At 43.0% G+C, this 18,753-nt stretch overlaps 1 protein-coding gene across 5 annotated transcripts in view; it reads right to left on the minus strand.

The window, feature by feature from the left end:
- The window catches only part of slc25a42 (solute carrier family 25 member 42), a 76,152-nt gene extending 64,933 nt beyond the window's left edge, over positions 1-11,219 (minus strand). For 4 of the 5 annotated variants that reach the window (XM_059990967.1, XM_059990962.1, XM_059990968.1 and 1 more), the window contains exon 1: positions 10,652-11,192. The gene's annotated coding sequence lies outside the window, so the exon portion shown is untranslated. The other variant, XM_059990966.1, reaches the window with a different exon arrangement.
- Between the last annotated feature and the right edge of the window lie 7,534 nt (positions 11,220-18,753).

Consider the following 18,753-nt stretch of genomic DNA (forward strand, 5'->3'; position numbering starts at 1 on the left):
AACCACCCAAGCCTCTCTGCAAGTTCTGCTTCCTCAACACTACCCGCTCCTCCAATTATCTCTGTATTAGCAGCAAATTTAGCAACAAACCCATTAATACCATAGTCCAAATTACTGACATACATCGTAAAAAGCAGTGGTCCCAACACCGACCCCTGTGGAACTCCACTAGTAACCGGTAGCCAGCCAGAATAGGATCCCTTTATTCCCACTCTGTTTTCTGCCGATCAGCCAATGCTCCACCTATGCTAGTAACTACCCTGTAAATCCATGGGATCTTAACTTGCTACGCAACCTCCTGTGTGGCACCTTGTCAAAGGCCTTCTGAAAATCCAAGTATACCACATCCACTGCATCTCCTTGTCTACCCTGCTCATAATTTCTTCCAAAGAAATTGTAGGACGTTAGTCAGGCAAGATTTTCCTTTCAGGAAACCATGCTGGCTTTGGCCTATCTTGTTATGTGCCTCCAGGTACTCCATAATCTCATCCATAACAATCAATTCCAACAACTTCTCAACCATTAAGGTCTATAGTTTCCTTTCTGCTGCCTCCCACCCTTCTTAAATAGCAGAGTAACATTTGCAATTTTCCAGTCATTTGGTACAATGCCCGAATCTATCGATTCTTGAACAATCATTGTTAACGCCTCCGCAATCTGTCATTTCCCATAATAAAAATAAAATAACTGGGCCCAGAACACATGCCCCCTTACCACTCAAACATACTTTATTTACTTGTGCACAAGGAAATCAACATGGCCCCCGTCATTCACACTGTTCTAAAGCCAGGACAGAAATCTGCCACTTTCATGCAGAACTGGCTTATCAGTTACTGATATCTGATAAACTGTACATGTTTGAATTCCTTACTTGCAAGATCAATCACCATTCACAATAGAGATAATCAAAATTTATAGAAACCACAAGTTGACAACCAATGACACTTGAAGTCAGTAAAGCAATTGTCCCCTAGTTGTTGGGTGTATATCACATCCTTCCATTATTTTGATCTTGTCTGTCTCCAGCACCCCTTATTCTGTAAAGGCAAGGGCCTGTTTCTGTACTGTTCTATGTTCTATCCTTTGAACAAAAAGCCCGACACCAGCCCCCTAGGCCTGAGTCAAAGTAGTAGTATTAGTAAGCAGGCAAATAATCCAAAATGAAAATAGCTTTGTCCTAAGGTATGGCAATTATGGCAGATAAAACTTTGGCACAGGTGACATATTGCAAATCTATTTGAAGCTCTGACAGAAACAATTCAAAAAACAAAGTTTTAATATTTTCTTTAGAACATTAAGCTGGTAAGGGCACACAGAAGAGTCACAAAGACGAAGTTTTGTGAACTGCAGAGCTTGAGATACAAGAAGTTGGATAGGTTGAGGCTGGGATTCTCCATCTTTCCACCCTTCCCCACCACTCGAGCATAGGTGACTCAAGATTGTTCAATGTCTTTTCCTGCACACAAGTGTAAAGGGGAATTAAATAATTGTTACTCTGGGTCCAATGCAGCACAAAAAAAAAATCCCAATCTGATCAAGAACACAATAATTTAAAAAGACTAAAAGTACAAATAAACAAGATAGCTTATATACATATATATGTCATGATTGGAAATGCAGCAGGAGAGGTGGAATTCAAACCAGGCTGAAGCACAGAGAGATGAGACTTCTTGTTAGTGAATGTGGATACACTGGAAAATAAGATTGAAGATCTCAGGGCAAGGCTCTGTATCAGAGGCAGATCTCAATTGCTTGTTGCATCAAGACTTGGTTATCACTGGACACACTGGATGCAGCGATCAGACCAGATTTTATGATTTTCAGAATGAGTTGAGCCACAAACTCAGGTAATTTGTAGATGAGCATGTGTATCCAGAGATACCAGCCACGTGACAGATGCACTGCCACCTGGCTGGTCAGAGGACACACCACATGCCAATCAACATTTGGTCCCTCCTAACTAATCAATGCACACCTAAATTATTGGTCACCTTAACTGAATTATCTCGCCCAGCCCCATGCTTTAAAAAGTGAGACTTGTCCTTGGCTTGCCCTCTCTTACAGACTACCTCTTTGGAGGTAAGTGCATTGATTTATGCTTGGGAAGGTCTATCGTTTGTCCTGGTAAGGGAACTGCGGCTATCCAAGGTCAGGGGGATAGCTGTTGTAGTGCTTTTCCCTTGTTCTTTGTATGTGTAACCGTACCCTGTCCCCACACCGCTTCCTGTGTATTGTAGTTGTTTGTGTTGACACGACTTCCCCTTGTAAATAAATTCCTTATTATTAAAACTGTGTGTGTCCAGGCCTCTACTGTTAAGACTCAAAGAACCAGTTATTTTCCATCACAACAGCATGTCCCCATGAAACCATTCAGAGTTTACCCCAATCAGAAGCCCTGAATGAATCATGAAATCTAGAATTTGCTGACGGCCAGATCAGAGAGATTCAGATCTGGAGATCAAAAATGCTACAAGAGTTGCAGCTATGATCTCCTGAAAGCTATCTCACAGGCTAAGTGGAGATTCTGGACCAGACTAGAATTGACACGGGATGCTCAACAGCTGTGGCAGGGTTTGAATGCCATAACCTCCTACAAAGTTAAATCTAGTGACATGGGGAACAGCAGAGCTTCACTTTCAGATAAGCTTAATGCCTTCTATGCTAGTTTTGACCACCAGAACAGGGAGAAACCATCATTCACCCTTCATGTCTCCCGATGATCCTTTGGTCACAGTATCTGAAGATGACATGCAGGCTGCTTTCAAGAAAGTGAATCCAAGAAAAGCATCCAGTCCAGACAGAGTAGCTAACTGAGTACTGAAATCCTGTGCTGACCAATTCTCTGAAGCATTCAAGCCCCAACACCATACACAAGTTCGCTGATGACACCACTGTAGAGGGCTGTATCAAAAGTGCTGATGAATTAGCTGATGCTGGAAATTCAAGCAACACACAAAATGCCGGTGGAACGCAGCAGGCCAAGCAGCATCTACAAGGAGAAGCACCGTTGACATTTCGGGCCGAGACCCCTCGTCAGGACTAACTGAAAAGAAAGATACTAAGAGATTTGAAAGTAGGAGGGGGAGGGGGAAATGTGAAATGATAGGAGAAGACCGGAGGGGTGGGGTGAAGCTGAGAGCCAGAAAGGTGATTGGCAAAAGGAATACAGAGCTGGAGAAGGGAAAAGATCAAGGGACGGGAGGCCTAGGGAGAAAGAAAAGGAGAGGGGAGCACCAGAGGGAGATGGAGAACAGGCAGAGTGATAGGCAGAAAGAGAGGGGGTAAAAAGGAGGGGGAGAAAACTAAATATATCAGGGATGGGGTAAGAAGGGGAGGAGGGGCATTAACGGAAGTTAGATAAGTCAATGTTCATGCCATCAGGTTGGAGGCTACCCAGCCGGTATATAAGGTGTTGTTCCTCCAACCTGAGTGTGGCCTTATTTTGACAGTAGAGGAGGCCATGGATAGACTTATCAGAACGGGAATGGGATGTGGAACTAAAATGTGTGGGAGATTCTGCTTTCTCTGGTGGACAGAGCGGAGGCGTTCAGCAAAACGGTCACCGGTGCGGCCTTTTATATATTGGTGAGTCCATTTCACTGCACACCTACACTCCTGATAAAAAAGGTGCAACAGTGCCTCTATTTCCTGCGGAGCATCAAGAAAGCTCTGTCCCAGGATACTGACAGACTTTTTCCACTGTACTATTGAGAGCATACTCACCAACTGCATCTCAGTGTGGTATGGCAATTGTCCCATATCAGACCGCAAAGCACTCTAGCAGGAGGTGAAAACTGCCCAGCAGATTATCGGCACGCAATTGCCCACCACTGAAAACATCTACCATAAATGCTTTCAGGGCAGGGCAAAAAGCATTATCAAGGATACATCTCACCACAACCATGGACTTTTTAAAAAATTCTCCTCCCATCCGGTAGGCACTACAGGAGCCTCCGCTCCTGCACCAGCAGGCACAGGATGTGCTTCTTCCCTAAGGCTGTGACTCTACTGACATCACAGTGCTAAGCAGTATTGCACCCATATTGGACTGTCTCAGTACTTTTATATTTGTATGCTGTGGCACTTACTTTTTATTCACAGTTATTTTGTAAATAACACTGTTCTTTTGCATTTCTGGTTAGATGCTAATTGCATTTCATTGGCTTTGTATCTGTACACGGCACAATGACAATAAACTTGAATCTAATCTAATGAACAGCCTTTTCAGGTCATGCTACACCATTTCAATTTGGTTAAGGTTTGGACTCTGTCTTGGCCATTCCAAAACACAAATTTTCTTATTTATAAACCATTCTGTTGCTGATTTACTCATGTTTCAGATCATTGTCTTGTTGCATCATCCAACTTCTATTAAACTTCAGATGACAAACGCTCTCCTGTAAAATGTCTGATACAATTTTGAATTAATTGTTCCCTCAACGATTGTAAGCTGTCAAGGCCCTGAGGCAACAAAGCAGCCCCAAATCCTGATGCTCCTTCCACCACGTTTCATAGATGGTATGAGGTGAGTAGTGCTCTTTCTCCTCCAAACACAGCAACATGCATTTCTGACAAAAAGATATACTTTTGTCTCATCTCTACAGAAAATTGTCCCAGAAGCATTGTGGAACATCCAGGTGGTCTTTTGCAAAATTGAGATATGCAGCAATGCTTTTCTTTTGGAGAGCGAGTTTCCTCCTAGTGCCCTTCCATGAACACTATTTTTGTTTAGGTTTTTCTTAAAGTGGTCACATGAACAGAGACTTTAATAAGTTCTAGAGATTTCTGCAGGTACCTTGCTGTTAACCTTGGGTTCTCTTTCATCTCTTTCAGCGTAGCATGTTATGCTCTTGGTGTAATCTTTGTAGGATGCCCACTGTTAGTTACAGTAACAACAGCACTGAGTTTCCTCCATTTTGTAGACCATTTACTCTACTGTGGACTGATGAACACTCAGGTCTTTAAAAACGCTTTTCTAATTTTTCCAGCTTGATGCATCTCTACAATTCTTCTTCCAAGGTCCTCTTTTGATCAAGGCATGGTGCACATAAACAAATCTTTCTTGAGAAGAGCAGGCTTTGTCAGTAACCTGTGTGTGTCTTTTTTTTTATATAAATAGGACAGGGTACCTCTGCAACCCACACCTCCAATCTCATCTCATTGATTGGAACACCCGACTCCAAATAGCCTTTGTAAAAGGCATTACACTGCAGAGGTTCACACAATTTTGAACCTAGACTGTGATTGTTTAAATGATGAGCTCAGTGTTAACAAGAGGAAGTACTATTGTTTGTGAGTTATTACTTTAGGCAGATTGCATTTGCCTATAATTGCGACTTAGATGAAGATCAGACCACATTTTATAAATAATTAACACAGAAAACCAGGTAATTGCAAAGGGTTCACAAACTTTGTCTTGCAACTACAGGCAGTCCCCGGGTTACAAGTGAGGTCCGTTCCTAAGTCTGTCTTTAAGTCAGATTTGTACACGAGTCGAAATAGGTACATCCTGCCTTACTTAGCAACAGGTAGTCAAACATTTGTCTTAGTATATATTTTACACTTCTGTGCATATAAAACACTTAAACACTTCCAAATATACTAAAACATAATGCAGTAACAATAAAAGTAACTACATATGGTTCCATCTATGTCTTGCATACCAGGATCTCTTGTGAGGTAACATTATGATGGACCTGGTGCAGGAGTCAGGGTTTGATTCTACTGCTGGAGAGGGGGGTTTACTACTGGAGTCAATTTCTTGAAGTAGGCATCAAGGGAGGCTTGCACAGAGTTTTTCTTTTTCTCGTCATAAATGGCCTTGTAACAGCTGAGGTCCTTGGTAACTGCATGGACTTAGTTGAACCTCTCTGAATTAGGATCTTGCTCCTCTAACTAATACAAAGTTACACACTCGGTGTTAACGGCAACTTGATCCAATTTAAAATGGTGGACAGTGTTCTCCTTCCTTGAGCCAATGAACCGCTGAAGCTGCGTGATGTTTTCATGAGTGTCACAACATAGTGCGTGCGTTCATTATTACGAACCATTGTATTTAACTCAAATTTTCAATATAATAGTTCGCAAGTACGAGCTGTCCGTAAGTCTAAAATTCATAGTACCAGGGACTGCCTATATATGTACTTTTTTTTGCAGCCAGCAGGATGAGCATCAGTAAAAAAAGGGAAAAAGGTAGCAAATACAGTACACAAAATATATCTCAATGCACAGAGTATAAGAAATAAGGTGGATGATCTTGATGCACTTCTACAGATTGTCAGGTATGATGTGGTGGTCATCACTGAATTTGGCTGAAGGATGGTTATAGTTGGGAGCTAAATGTCCAAGATTACAGACTGTATTGGAGGGATAGGAAGGTAGGCATAGGGGGTGATGTGGCTCTGCTGGTAAAGAATAGCATCAAATCATTAGAAAAATGTGACACAGGATCACAAGTTGAAGAAACTGCAAGAGTAAAAGGACCCTGATGGCAGTTATATAGAGGCCTCCAAACAGTAACTAGAATGTAGACTGCAGATTACAATGGGAAATAGAAAAGGCCCGTCAAAAGGGCAATGTTATGATAGTCATGGGAGATTTTAACATGCAGGTAGATTGGGAATGTCAGGATGGAAATGGATCTCAAGAGAGTGAATTTACAAGATGGCATTTTAGAGCAGCTTGTCATTGAACCTACCAGGGGATCAACTATACTGGATTAGGTGTTATGTAATGAACCGAGGGGGCGATTAGGAACTTAAGGTAAAGTGATCACAATACAACCATATAACAATTACAGAATGGAAACAGGCCATCTCGATCCTTCTAGTCCGTGCCAAACGCTTACTCTCACCTAGTCCCACTGACCCGCACTCAGCCCATAACCCTCCATTCCTTTCCTGTCCATATACCCATCCAATTTTACTTTAAATGACAATACCAAACCTGCCTCTACCACTTCTACTGGAAGTTTGTTCCACACAGCTACCACTCTGAGTAAAGAAGTTCCCCCTTGTGCTACCCTTAAACTTTTGCCCCCCAACTCATGTCCTCTTGTTTGAATCTCCCCTACTCTCAATGGAAAAAGCCTATCCATGTCAACTATATCTATCCCCCTCATAATTTTAAATACCTCTATCAAGTCCCCCCTCAACCTTCTACACTCCAAAGAATAAAGACCTAACTTGTTCAACCTTTCCCTGCAGTAGTGGCTTGAGTTTCTGGGAAAAATGAGGAAGGTGCAGGTTAGATGTATTCCAAAAACAAAGAAATACCCACATGGCAACCAAGCCTGACAAGGGAAGTAAAAGCAGAAGAAAGGGCATACAAAGCAAAAATTAGTGAAAAGATAGAGGATTGGGAAGCTCTTTAAAACCTACAGAAGACAACCAAAAGAATGATTAGGAGGGAAAAGGTGACATATGAAAGCAAGCTGGCAAATATCAAAGTGGATAGCAAAAGTTCTTCCAAGTATATAATAAATAAGAGATGAGAGTGGATATAGGACTGCTAAAAATGAGGCCAGAGAAATAATGATAGGTGACAAGGCGATGGCAAGTGAACTCAGTGAGTAGGTTGCATCAGTCTTCATTGAGCGTGCCTGGTGTTGAAGGTTGTGAAGGAAGAGATTTACTATTACAAAGTGGAAGATGATCAAAAAACTGAAAGACCTTTTAAGGTATACAAGTCACCCAGACCTGATGAATTGCACTCAAGGGTTCTGAAAGAGGTAGTGGTAGAGATTGTGGAGGCATTGGTAATGATTTTTCAAGAATCATTGGAGTCTGGCATTGCTTAAGAGGACTGGAAAATTGCAAATGTCACTCCACTCTTTAAGAAAGGAGGAAGGTAGCAGAAAGGAAATTATAGACCAGTTAGTCTGACCTCAGTGGTTGGGAAGATGGAGTCAATTGTTATGGATGAGGTGATGAGAGTATTTGGTGACACAGAACAAGATAGAACAAAGTCAGCATGGTCTTCTTAAGGGAAATTCTTGCCTGACGAACCTGTTGGAATTCTTTGAGGTGGTTACAAGTAAGATAGATAAAGGGGGTGCAGTGGATGTTGTATATTTGACTTTCAGAAGGTCTTTGACAAGGTGCCACACAAGAGGCTGCTTACCAAGTTAAGAGCACATGGTATTACAGGAAAGTTACTAATATGTTAAGAGCATTGGCTGATTGGTAGGAGGCAACGAATGAGAATAAAAGGGTCCTTTTCTGGTTGGCTGCCAATGACTAGTGGTGTTCCACAGAGGTTGGTGTTGGGACCACTTTCTTTTATGCTATTTATCAATAATTTAGATGATAGAATAGGTGGCTTTGTTGCCAAATTTGCAGATGATACAAAGATTGGTAGAGCAGCAGGTAGCGTTGAGGAGGCAGGCAGGCTGCAGGAGAACTTAGATTAGGAGAAAGAGCAAGAAAATGGTAAATGAAATAATGTTGGAAAATGCATGGACATGAACTTTGGTAGAATAAATCCGAAGACTATTTCCTAAATGGGAAGAAAATTTAAATATCTGAGATGCAAAGGGACTTAGAAAACCCTAAAAGTTCATTTTCAGGACAAGTCGGTGGTGAGGAAGGCACTGGTGAAGCCTCACCTTGAGTATTGTGAACAGTTTTGGCCCCCTAATGTAAAAGATGCGCTGGCATTGGAGAGGGTTCAGAGAAGGTTCACAAAGATGATTTTGGGAATGAAACAGCTATTAAATGAGGAATGTTTAATGGCTCTGGGCCTGTACTCACTGGAATTTAGAAGGATGAGGGGAGGGGAAATTTCATTGAAACTTTTTTTATGTTGAAAGGCCTAGGCAGAGTAGATGTAAAAAGGATGTTTCCTACGGTGGCAGAGTCTCAGACAAGAGGACAGCCTCAGGATAGAGGGGCCATTTAAAACAGATGCAAAAAAAATGTTTAGCCAGAGGGTGATGAATTTGTGCAACTTGTTACCACAGGCAGCTGTGGAGACCAATACAGGATGAGTGTACTTAAAGCAGAGACTGATAGGCTCTTGATTGACCACAGTGTCAAAGGTTACAGGGAGAAGGCCAGGGAGTGAGGCTGAGGATGGGGGAAAAAAGGATCAGCCATGATTGAATGGCATAGTAGACTCGATGAGCCAAATGACCTAATTCTGCTCCTACGTCTGATGGTCTACTCTGATAATAAATTTTACTTTGAACTTCAGACAATGATTGTATGTCCATAAAGTGACATTAGGCACGGGAGGGTCTGTATATAAGCTGACTGACAGGAAATGATAAAGTAGTGGTAGTTGGGGGTGTGGATGGAAGGGTTAGTGTATGGAGTTGTTAATTGGTCTTACTATTTAGGAAAAGTAACTACTTTGGAGCCCGGTGGTCCTGGTGTAGATGAGAGTCCTTGATGAGAGTAGGACAAACAGTCCAGAGCAGGGTGGGTGGGGTCCTCCATGATTTTTCTGCCTCTTTTCCCAGCACCTTTATCATCAGGAGGCTGAGTAATAAGATTTTAATCATTGAGGGACATATACAAGGTGGATGATCACAATCATTTTCCTCAGGGTGGGGAGTGTATAACTAAAGAGCATAGATTTAAAAGTGAAATACTTTAATGGGATCAGAAGGGATACCTCTTCACGCAGGTGGTGGCAGATCTATGGAATGAGCTGCAAGAGGTGGGTATAATTATAGTATTTAAAGGCATTTACAGGATGCATGGATAGAAAATGTTTAGACGGTTATGGGGCAAATGGACCTTGCTCCAATAGATGTCTCTTGTTCAGCATGGACCAGTTGGGCCAAGGGACCCAATTCTGTTCTATTTGATTCTGTGACACTAACAGAACTCTTAGATAGGCACATGGATATGGTAAAATGGAGGTCAAAGTAGGAGAGAAGAGTTAGATTGATTTTAGAGCAGGTTCATAAAGTTGATACAACATCGTGAGCTGAAGGGTTTGAACTGCACTGTAACTGCCTATGCTCTACAAACTATTATGGTGAATGTGGAGGCCAGGGCACTGGGTGCATTTAAGATAGAGGTTGATATGTTCTTGGTTAGTTAGGATGTGAAAGGTTACAGGGAGAAGGCAGGAGAGTGGGGTTGAGAAGGAAATGGATCAGCCATGATGGTGGAGCAGATTCACTAGTCCAAATGGCCTAATTCTGTTCCAATGTATTACATCTTATTATTTTAACTCTGAAAATAACAAATTGCTACATATACAGATCGTTAAAATTAACAGGCCTGATCTAAATTCAAGAATACCAGTCAGTAGGTCATGTTTGTTGTGACTCTGTTGCTCTTTAAAATACAGAGTATTTCACCTCCCTGTGCAGATTTCATCCTTAAAAACTGAGTGCAGCTGAACTAGAGCAACAATAAGGTACCCTGGAGCAGCGAAGAGAGCACAAAAACCTGTAATAATCTAAAAGTCAACAAAACAGCAAGAACCTTGCAACATTCAAAAAAAAGGTTTGCTAAAAAAACTTCGACAACTTTGAATAAAGGTTTCATCTCAACATATGACAACCAATTCTCTCAAAAGTGACAATTCTGAGACACCAGCATTACTTCCACATCGCAAATATTCACTTAATCATAGGCAGAAAACTATCCTGACGAATTATCAACTATCAACAAGAACCGGTTATCACTACACTTACCTTGCAGTGAGTGAGTGGTTTGGAGGGGAGGGGCAGTTGTTTCTCAAGCTGCCTTCTCAGTCTCCCATCTTCACTCAGCCTAGACGACAAAGATCTGCTATACCCTCCGTCCCAACCCCACACTGGCGACACAGACACACACCACTCTCCTTCTCCACGCTCTGACAAATACCTTCCTCCCTCCCTCTTCAGTCAGTACTCAGCCCAGGATGCCCGTCTGACCCAGCACCCTACCTGGCCATAGGACACCCTCATTCCCTCCACTACCCCCCTCCTCCTGCCCGTGACAGAAATAACAGCAGCAGCAGCCCAGCCCAGCCTCAGGCCGGGACCCGACCACACCCACCTTGATGCCGTACCCCTGAAAGACACCCTCACCCCCGCCCCTGCTACACTCCCGTTATCCCTGCCCTGGTACTGGACTCCCGCTGTCTGTATCCCCTGGCCCTCAACCCCCTCTCGGCGGACACTGGAGCCTGTGCCCGGCAAGGGAATTCTGGGATACTGGCGGTTCGACTGGACACCGCGACACGCGCTGTCTCCTAACCTGATCACCCGTTAATGGCAGCGGCCTGTCAACACGGCCCGCCCCCAGCCACCCGATTGGTCTAAAACGCAAACAGATTATCAGCATAACGACCGAATGAAAAAGCAGCTCGATTGGTTTAAACTCGGAGGAGGAGGTCAGACGAGGAACGGCTGCGTGCCTATTGGTTGCTCTTCCGCACGATGGACCAATTACTAACGGCCAGTCCGAAGACGTACACGATGAAAATATTTGTTTGGCCACTGGTTATCGGAGGAGGGGCCAGGATCAAGATTGAGCAATTGTTAATTAAGTAAATATTGTGTTGCCGAGATAACGCTGCGAGGGTGGTGGGATGGGGAGGAGAGCACTCAGCCTCTCCAGTCCACAGACCAGGTTTCATCTGCCTCACCGTTGAGTACATCTACACGGAGTGCTGTTGCAGTAATGCTGCATCCTTCATCAGAGACCCCACCATCCAGGCCATACTCTCTACTCACTGCTGTCATCAGGAAGAAGGTACAGGAGCCTCAGGTTCAAAAACAGTTACCATCAGGCTCGTGAACAACTACATTCGCTTAATGACCCTTTTATCTTGTCGCTTCTTTCTCGTTATTTATTGTTATCTATTTATTATCTGCATTTGCAGTTTGTTTGATCAAGGTGTATAAGATGATGAGGGGAACTGATCCTGTGGATAGCCAAAGGCTCTTCCCAGGGCTGACGGTGGTGTCTGAAAAGAGGATGCTGTCCAAGTTGCATGCCATCTTGGATAATGACTCCCATCCACTCCATAATGTACTGGAGTACATTCAGCCAGAGACTCATTCCACCGAGATGTAACACTGAGCGTCATAGGAAGTCATTCCTACCTGTGGCCATCAAACTTTACAACTCCTCCCTCGGAATGTCAGATACCCTGAGCCAATAGGCTGGTCCTGGACTTATTTCCACTTGGCTCCCGAACGGACAGACTCGCATCTGCCCCTCCTTGGCCATGCTTCATCAGCCGCGAAGAGACTCAGAAATCGAAATGCTTTATCAGCACAAACACTTGTTACGAAGGATGAACAACTCTGATGGGCAGAAGGGTACAGGGTTGCCCATGTCCCCTCCCCTGGGAGAATTACAAACCGTTACTGTTGCCAGGCTGCTAATGAGAGAGAAAGAGATGGAACAAAAACATACTGGGACTGGAACATTTGCTTCATACAAGGGAGAGATAACACCGGGGGAGAGAGACGATATTATGTCTTTTGGAAAGGGCTGTTTACTTGGTACTATTCTGTTCATTAAAATTCCTCAGTGGACAGCCAGAGTGGGCTGGTTTGATGAACTAAGCCATTCAAAACTGATTGACACCTGAGACCCCGTGAGTAGGGATAAAAGTGAGGTCTGGGGAGACACCCCTCAGATGCACCAAGAGACACACTAGTGAGCACTGCTTAAGTGTTGGAACCCACGAGAAAGTGGGGCATCGGAGACCGAACGAAGGATCGGTCAATTTTAACTCACAGTGTTTATAGCGAGGCCGGTGGGGGCTTGTGTGTGTGTGTCCACCCTTGCCTGGGTGACGAGTCCACCATAGAACGGTCTAGCTAAAGGACAGAGGGGTCATACCTGAATGGCCACAACAACACATCGACGGATCAAGGAAGTAAAGGAAGGTTTGAGAAAGACTGTAGCTGTAACTGTTTGCTCGCCCTCTCTCTCTCTCTCTCTTTCTCTCCCCCTCCAATGGTTACAACACAAGAACCAGCAACTACCTCAGCCTACATGAACTGAACTGAACTTTATACTTTCCCATGATAATTCCTTATCCCCTAGACAACGATAGAGCTTTGTTTATTATTGATTATTATTATACCCACACTTTTAGGTTTAGTATTGCTAACATGTATTATCTGTATATTTGCATTGTTGATTTTGATTTGTATATTTTACTAATAAACACTGTTTTGAAAATACTACTAGACTCCAACGGATACTTCTATCTTTGCTGGTAAGACACCTAGTTATGGGGTATGTAACACACTACACTGATGGGATGTCCAACAAACCCCAGTTTGCCCCTGTGGTGCCCCAACCCAGGACATTCTCCACCTGGTCCAAACATGTCCTCTCACCAAGATCTGAGGTGGCTTTGCCGTAGACCATGAATGCGGCCACGAACTGGAGAAGCAGCTTGGCAAAAAACTATTAGAAGCGTTAAGAGAAAAACACCTGCCATATGAAACAGAAACTCTGATAATAAATTTTACTTTTGACTTCTCTCAAGGACTTTTCATCTCAATGCTCACAATATATATTGTTATTGTTTTCTTTCTTTTAGTATTTGCACAGTTGTACTTTACACAATGGCTATTTGCCCATCCTGTTGTGTGCAGTCTTTCATTGATTTTATTGTGGTTCTTGTATTTACTGTGAATGCCCACTAGAAATAGATCTCAGGGCTGCATATAGTGATATAGATGCACTTTGATAAGTTGATATTGAACTTTGGATTTTGAATCTCCAATTTCACATTTCATCATAAGATGCTATGCACACATGAGACCATAAGATAAATAAGCAGAGTTAGGCCATTTGGCCCATCCAGTAGGTCACAGCTGATTTGTTCTTCATAACAGCATTCTCTCACCTTCTGCATTTAACCCTTAAAACCACCTTCCTAATAAAAAGCCTATCAAATACTGCCTTAAGTGCACCCATTGATTTGGCCTCCTCAGTCCTCAGAGGAACAGTTACTGTGCAGTCTGTGATTCAGTTCACATCCAGCTGACCGTGAGGGTAAACAAAAGACATCTGCAGATGTGGAATACAGCCCAACTCATCCATGCTAGACAAGTTGCCTTACTGAGCTGTCCCATTTCCCTCTAAATCTTCCCTATCCACGTATCTGTCCAAATGTCTTTCAGACATTGGAATTCTACCTGGCTCAACCATTATGGCACCTCTTTCCATAAACCGACAACCCTGTGAAAAATTACCCATTAAATCTTTATCCTCTCACCTTAAACCTGTGCCCTCTGGTTCTCAACTTCCCTACCCTAGGAAAAAGACCATCCACTTTATCATGATTTTATAAACTTCTATAAAGTCACCTCTCATCTCCCCCACTCCAGGGAAAATAGTCTCAGCCTGTCAGTCTGAGTTTAAACTCAAACCCTCCAGTCCAGCTGATATTTGTGTAAATCTTTTCAGGTCACTAACTGTTTTCAGGAGGACAAGGACAACAGGAGAACATCCCATCCTATGCCACTCAGGGACTTGGCCTATATTATTATTCTTACAACTATGTTTTTCCGGTATCATAACCATGTTGGTAATGTATTTAGCACCTTGGACCCAGAGGAGCACCTTCATTTGGCTGTATTCATGTATGGTCAAATGACAATTAGCTTGAACCTCCATAGATCCTGTCAGTCTCAGTGAGATTGTCAGTCTTTTTTTTGTTTCTGTGGTCAACGACAGTAAAAATCAACTAATCCTGTCACCCAGACTATGTCACTCATTCAGGAGTGGGTATGTCTTTAAGAATGAACATTATTTATCATTAACAGCCCAGCAACAACGTCAGGAAGGCCAAGAAATACTCAATACATTCAGATAGATCAGTGGGAGGGAAGGGGTTAATATTTCCACTTTAAGACCTTCAGAACCAGAATAAATGTTTGTAAGCAGGTTAGAAACAGGAGGAGGGAATGCTCAAGTGTATGGTGGAGCAAAGGGAGGGTCTGACTTGTCCAGGTGACTATGGGAACTGTGGGAATGTAATGAATAAGCGTGGCATGTTATGTTATGTTGAAATTGTATTAGTCGTTGGTGAGGCCTAATTTGGAGTATTGTGTGCAGTTTTGGTCACCTGCCTGCAGGAAATATGAAAATAAGATTGAAAAATTGCAGAGAAAATTTACAAGGATGTTGCCAGGACTTAATAGGGAAAGGTTGAATAGGTTAGGACTTTATTCCCTAAAATGTAGAGGATTGAGGGGAGATTTGATGGAGGTACACAAAATTATATGGGGTATAGATAGGGTAAATGCAGGCAGTCTTTTTCCACTGAGGTTCAGTGAGACCAGAACTGGAGGCGATGGGTTAAGGGGAAAGGTTAAATGTTTAAGGGGAACCTGAGGGGAAATTTCTTCACTCAAGAGGTGAGTGTGGAATGAGCTGCCAGTGGAAGTGGTGGATTTGGGTTCAATTTCAACATGCAAGAGAAGTTTGGACAGTACATGGGTGGGAGGGGTACGGAGGGCTATCGTCCAGGTGGCCAAAGGGACTAGGCAGATAACTAGGAACTCTTCCCACAACCAATGGCAACACACTCAAAATGCTGGAGGAACTCAGCAGACCTGGCAGCATCTAAGGAAAGAAGTACAGTCAATGTTTCAGGCTGAGTCCCTTCAGCAGGCCTTGCTGGGTCGACTGTACTTTTTTCCACAGATGGCCTGCTGAGTTCCTCCAGCATTTTATGTGTGTTACTTGGATTTCCAGCATCAGCAGATTTTCCCTCGTTTGTGATTGGCCCACAACCTCAACTCACTTTCAAGGATTTTACATCTCATGCTCTTGATATTTATTGCTTATTTAAGTATTTATATTATTATTTACTGTGTATTTACACGGTTTATCTTTTGCACGTTGGTTGGTTGTTTGTGGTTTTTCATAGATTCTGCTGTTTCTTTGCATTTACTGTGAATGTTTGCAAGAAAACAAATTCAGGGTTGTATATGGTGACGTGTGCTTTGATAATAAATTTACTTTGAGTTCTGCAGATGAGATGGGCAGAAGGGTCTGTTTCTGTGCTGTAGTATTCTACGACTGTCTGATAGAGTGGCTAGCAATACAGTGGGGGTGGGGGAGGGGAGGTGATAGGGGGATGTCAGAGGGAATTTCTTCACACAGACAGTGGAATGCCCTGGCAGGGGTGGTGAAAGAGGCAGATATATTAGGGACAATTAAGGCACCTGGATGATTGAAAAATGGAGGGCAATGTGGGAGGGAAGGGTTATGTTGATCTTTCAGTATGTTAATTGGTCAGTACAATATCGTGGGCTGAAGGGCCTTAATGTCCTGTAGTGTTCTCTGTTTTATGCTGTTCTTGGTCTGAGGCAGTGGCTGAGAGCTGGTCAGTTCTCAGGTATGTACACGGACTACCGAGGTTCTTGGTGGGTTGGCCAGTATCTGTGAGGAGGGTAGAAGCAATGGCCTTTCATGACCTGGGCATGTTAACAGTGTTCATGCCTCTGTTGATGTTACCCGGTCTGCTGAGTGTTTCTGGCTGCTTCTGCATTAAGATTTATGTTTCCAGCATCTGCAATGTTTAATTCCCTCCTGGTTTTGTTATCTATCCACACAGCTGCTGCCTGTCACCTGCAGTGTTGTGTACTTCACCATTCCAGCATCACCTTTCGTGTTTCCATTTTGTGCTCCATCTGCTTATATTTCAACCACAGAGATCAGTTACAATTCATGGTAGTGTAGTGGTGAGCATAACACTATTACAGGGACAGTGACCCAGGTTACAGACCCTTTGACCCCCTAGTCCATGCTGAACTATTAATCTGCTTAGTCCCATCAACCTGCACCCATACCAAAGCACTCCATACCCTTTCCATCCATGTACCTATCCAAATTTCTCTTCAAACCTACATTCACCACTCCACTGCCAGCTCATTCCACACTCTCACCACCCTCTGAGTGAAGAAGTTACCTCTCATGTTTCCAATAAATACTTCACCTTTCCTCCTTAACCCATGACCTCTCGTCCTTGTCTCAGCCAACCTCAGTGGAAAAAGCCTGCTTACATTTATCACATCTATACCCTCCTAATTTTATATACCTTCTCTGAATCTTCTATGTTCTAGGGAATAAAGTCCTAACCCATTCAACTTTTCTTTGTAACTCAGGTTCTCCAGTCCCAGCAACATCCTTGTAAATTTTCTCTGCACTCTTTCAATCTGATTTACTTTTTTTTCCTGTAGGTAGATGACCAAAACTGCACACAATACTCCAAATCTGGCTTCACCAACATTTTATACAATTTCAACATAACATCTTAACTCCTTTGCTCAATACATTAATTTATGAAGGCCAACATGCTCCATTTATGACCCTATCTGTTTGTGATGCCACTTTCAGTGAATTATGCACCAATATTCCCAGATCCCCAGTGTCCTACTGCTCACCAGATAAGACCTATGTACCTTGTTGGCCCTACCAAAGTGCAACACCTCACACTTGTCTGCATTAAGTTCCTTCTGCCACTTTTCAGCCAATTTTTCCAACTGGTCCAGATCCCGCTGCAAGCTTTGAAAGTCTTCCTCACTGTCCACAACCCTAATTTTGGTGTCATCTGCAAATTTGATGATCCAGTTCTCCATTTTATCATCCAGATCATTGACATAGATGACAAACAATGGACCCAGCACCTATCTCTGCAGCACACCACTACTCACAAGAGAGGCAACCCTCTACAACCATTCTCCTACTTCTCCCATGAAGCTAATGTCTAATTCAATTGGAAATGGTATATAGATGGTAATTTCAAAACAAGAGGAAGCTATTGAGTTTCTCAAACCTGCTCAACAACTAACAGATTCTGAGTGATCTGCAGTTCCTTTTGCACACCTTTTCTCCATTTTGATCCAAGAGCAGACACAGCACCGATCAATGAACGAAGATCCCACTGAGACACCCAAATCTCTGAGAGGATCAAAGAATGAATATTAAAAGACAGCTTCATGCGTCTAAATCAGGAGTTCCCAACCTGTGTTCCATGGATCTCTCTGCTAATGGTAGGGGTCCATGGTATAAAAAAGGTTGGGAACCCCCGGTCTAGAAGAAAGCTTCTTTTAAGTAGACACACACTTCAGGTTTAAGATGGCACTACTGACGTATGTGTCAGCTTACCAGTAGTTTAAAAAGCAAGAAATTTGACTAAAAACATTACTAATAACAGCTTTTCCCAAAGTAAATTATGGCAAATTATTCCTGCAAACAATGAAGAAGCAAGTGAAAAAAAGCAAGTTCAAGGGATGAACCATGCTGGTATGTTGTAGAATCGATGCAGATGGAGTGAGCCATTCAGAGAGGAGTTGAGACAGAGCAGTTTTGATGCCCATACAATTGGCCTGGGTGCGAGGCTGAATTGCACTGGACACCAAGCTGATTTGGAGAAATTGAGAATGGCTTCAGGCTAGATGGCAAAATCTGGACCCAGAGCCTTTCATTGCAGTGGTGCCTGGATCCTAGTGAGAGGTACAATACACTGTTCAGACAATTTAATCGTCAGCCAGATAGGCTGTAAAGACAGGGTGTCTGGATCGGAAGCAAGCTCTCCCGCAATGTTCACTTCTTTCTCCATGGTGCTGCAGCTATGAAGATTGCCCCAGCAGCCACGAATATGATGGACTGATACCAAGTATTGGACCTATTCCAGGGTTTGGATCTGAGGACTCATTTTGGTTTGGAAAATTATTTGTATGATCTGTGTTTCCCCCCTTTCTCTATGCATTGGGTGTTAGTCTTTTTTTTAATTGGGTTCTTTTAGGTTTCTTGCCTTGTGACTGTT

This window comes from Hypanus sabinus, chromosome 16, assembly GCF_030144855.1.
Source record: "Hypanus sabinus isolate sHypSab1 chromosome 16, sHypSab1.hap1, whole genome shotgun sequence".
Taxonomy (NCBI): domain Eukaryota; kingdom Metazoa; phylum Chordata; class Chondrichthyes; order Myliobatiformes; family Dasyatidae; genus Hypanus; species Hypanus sabinus.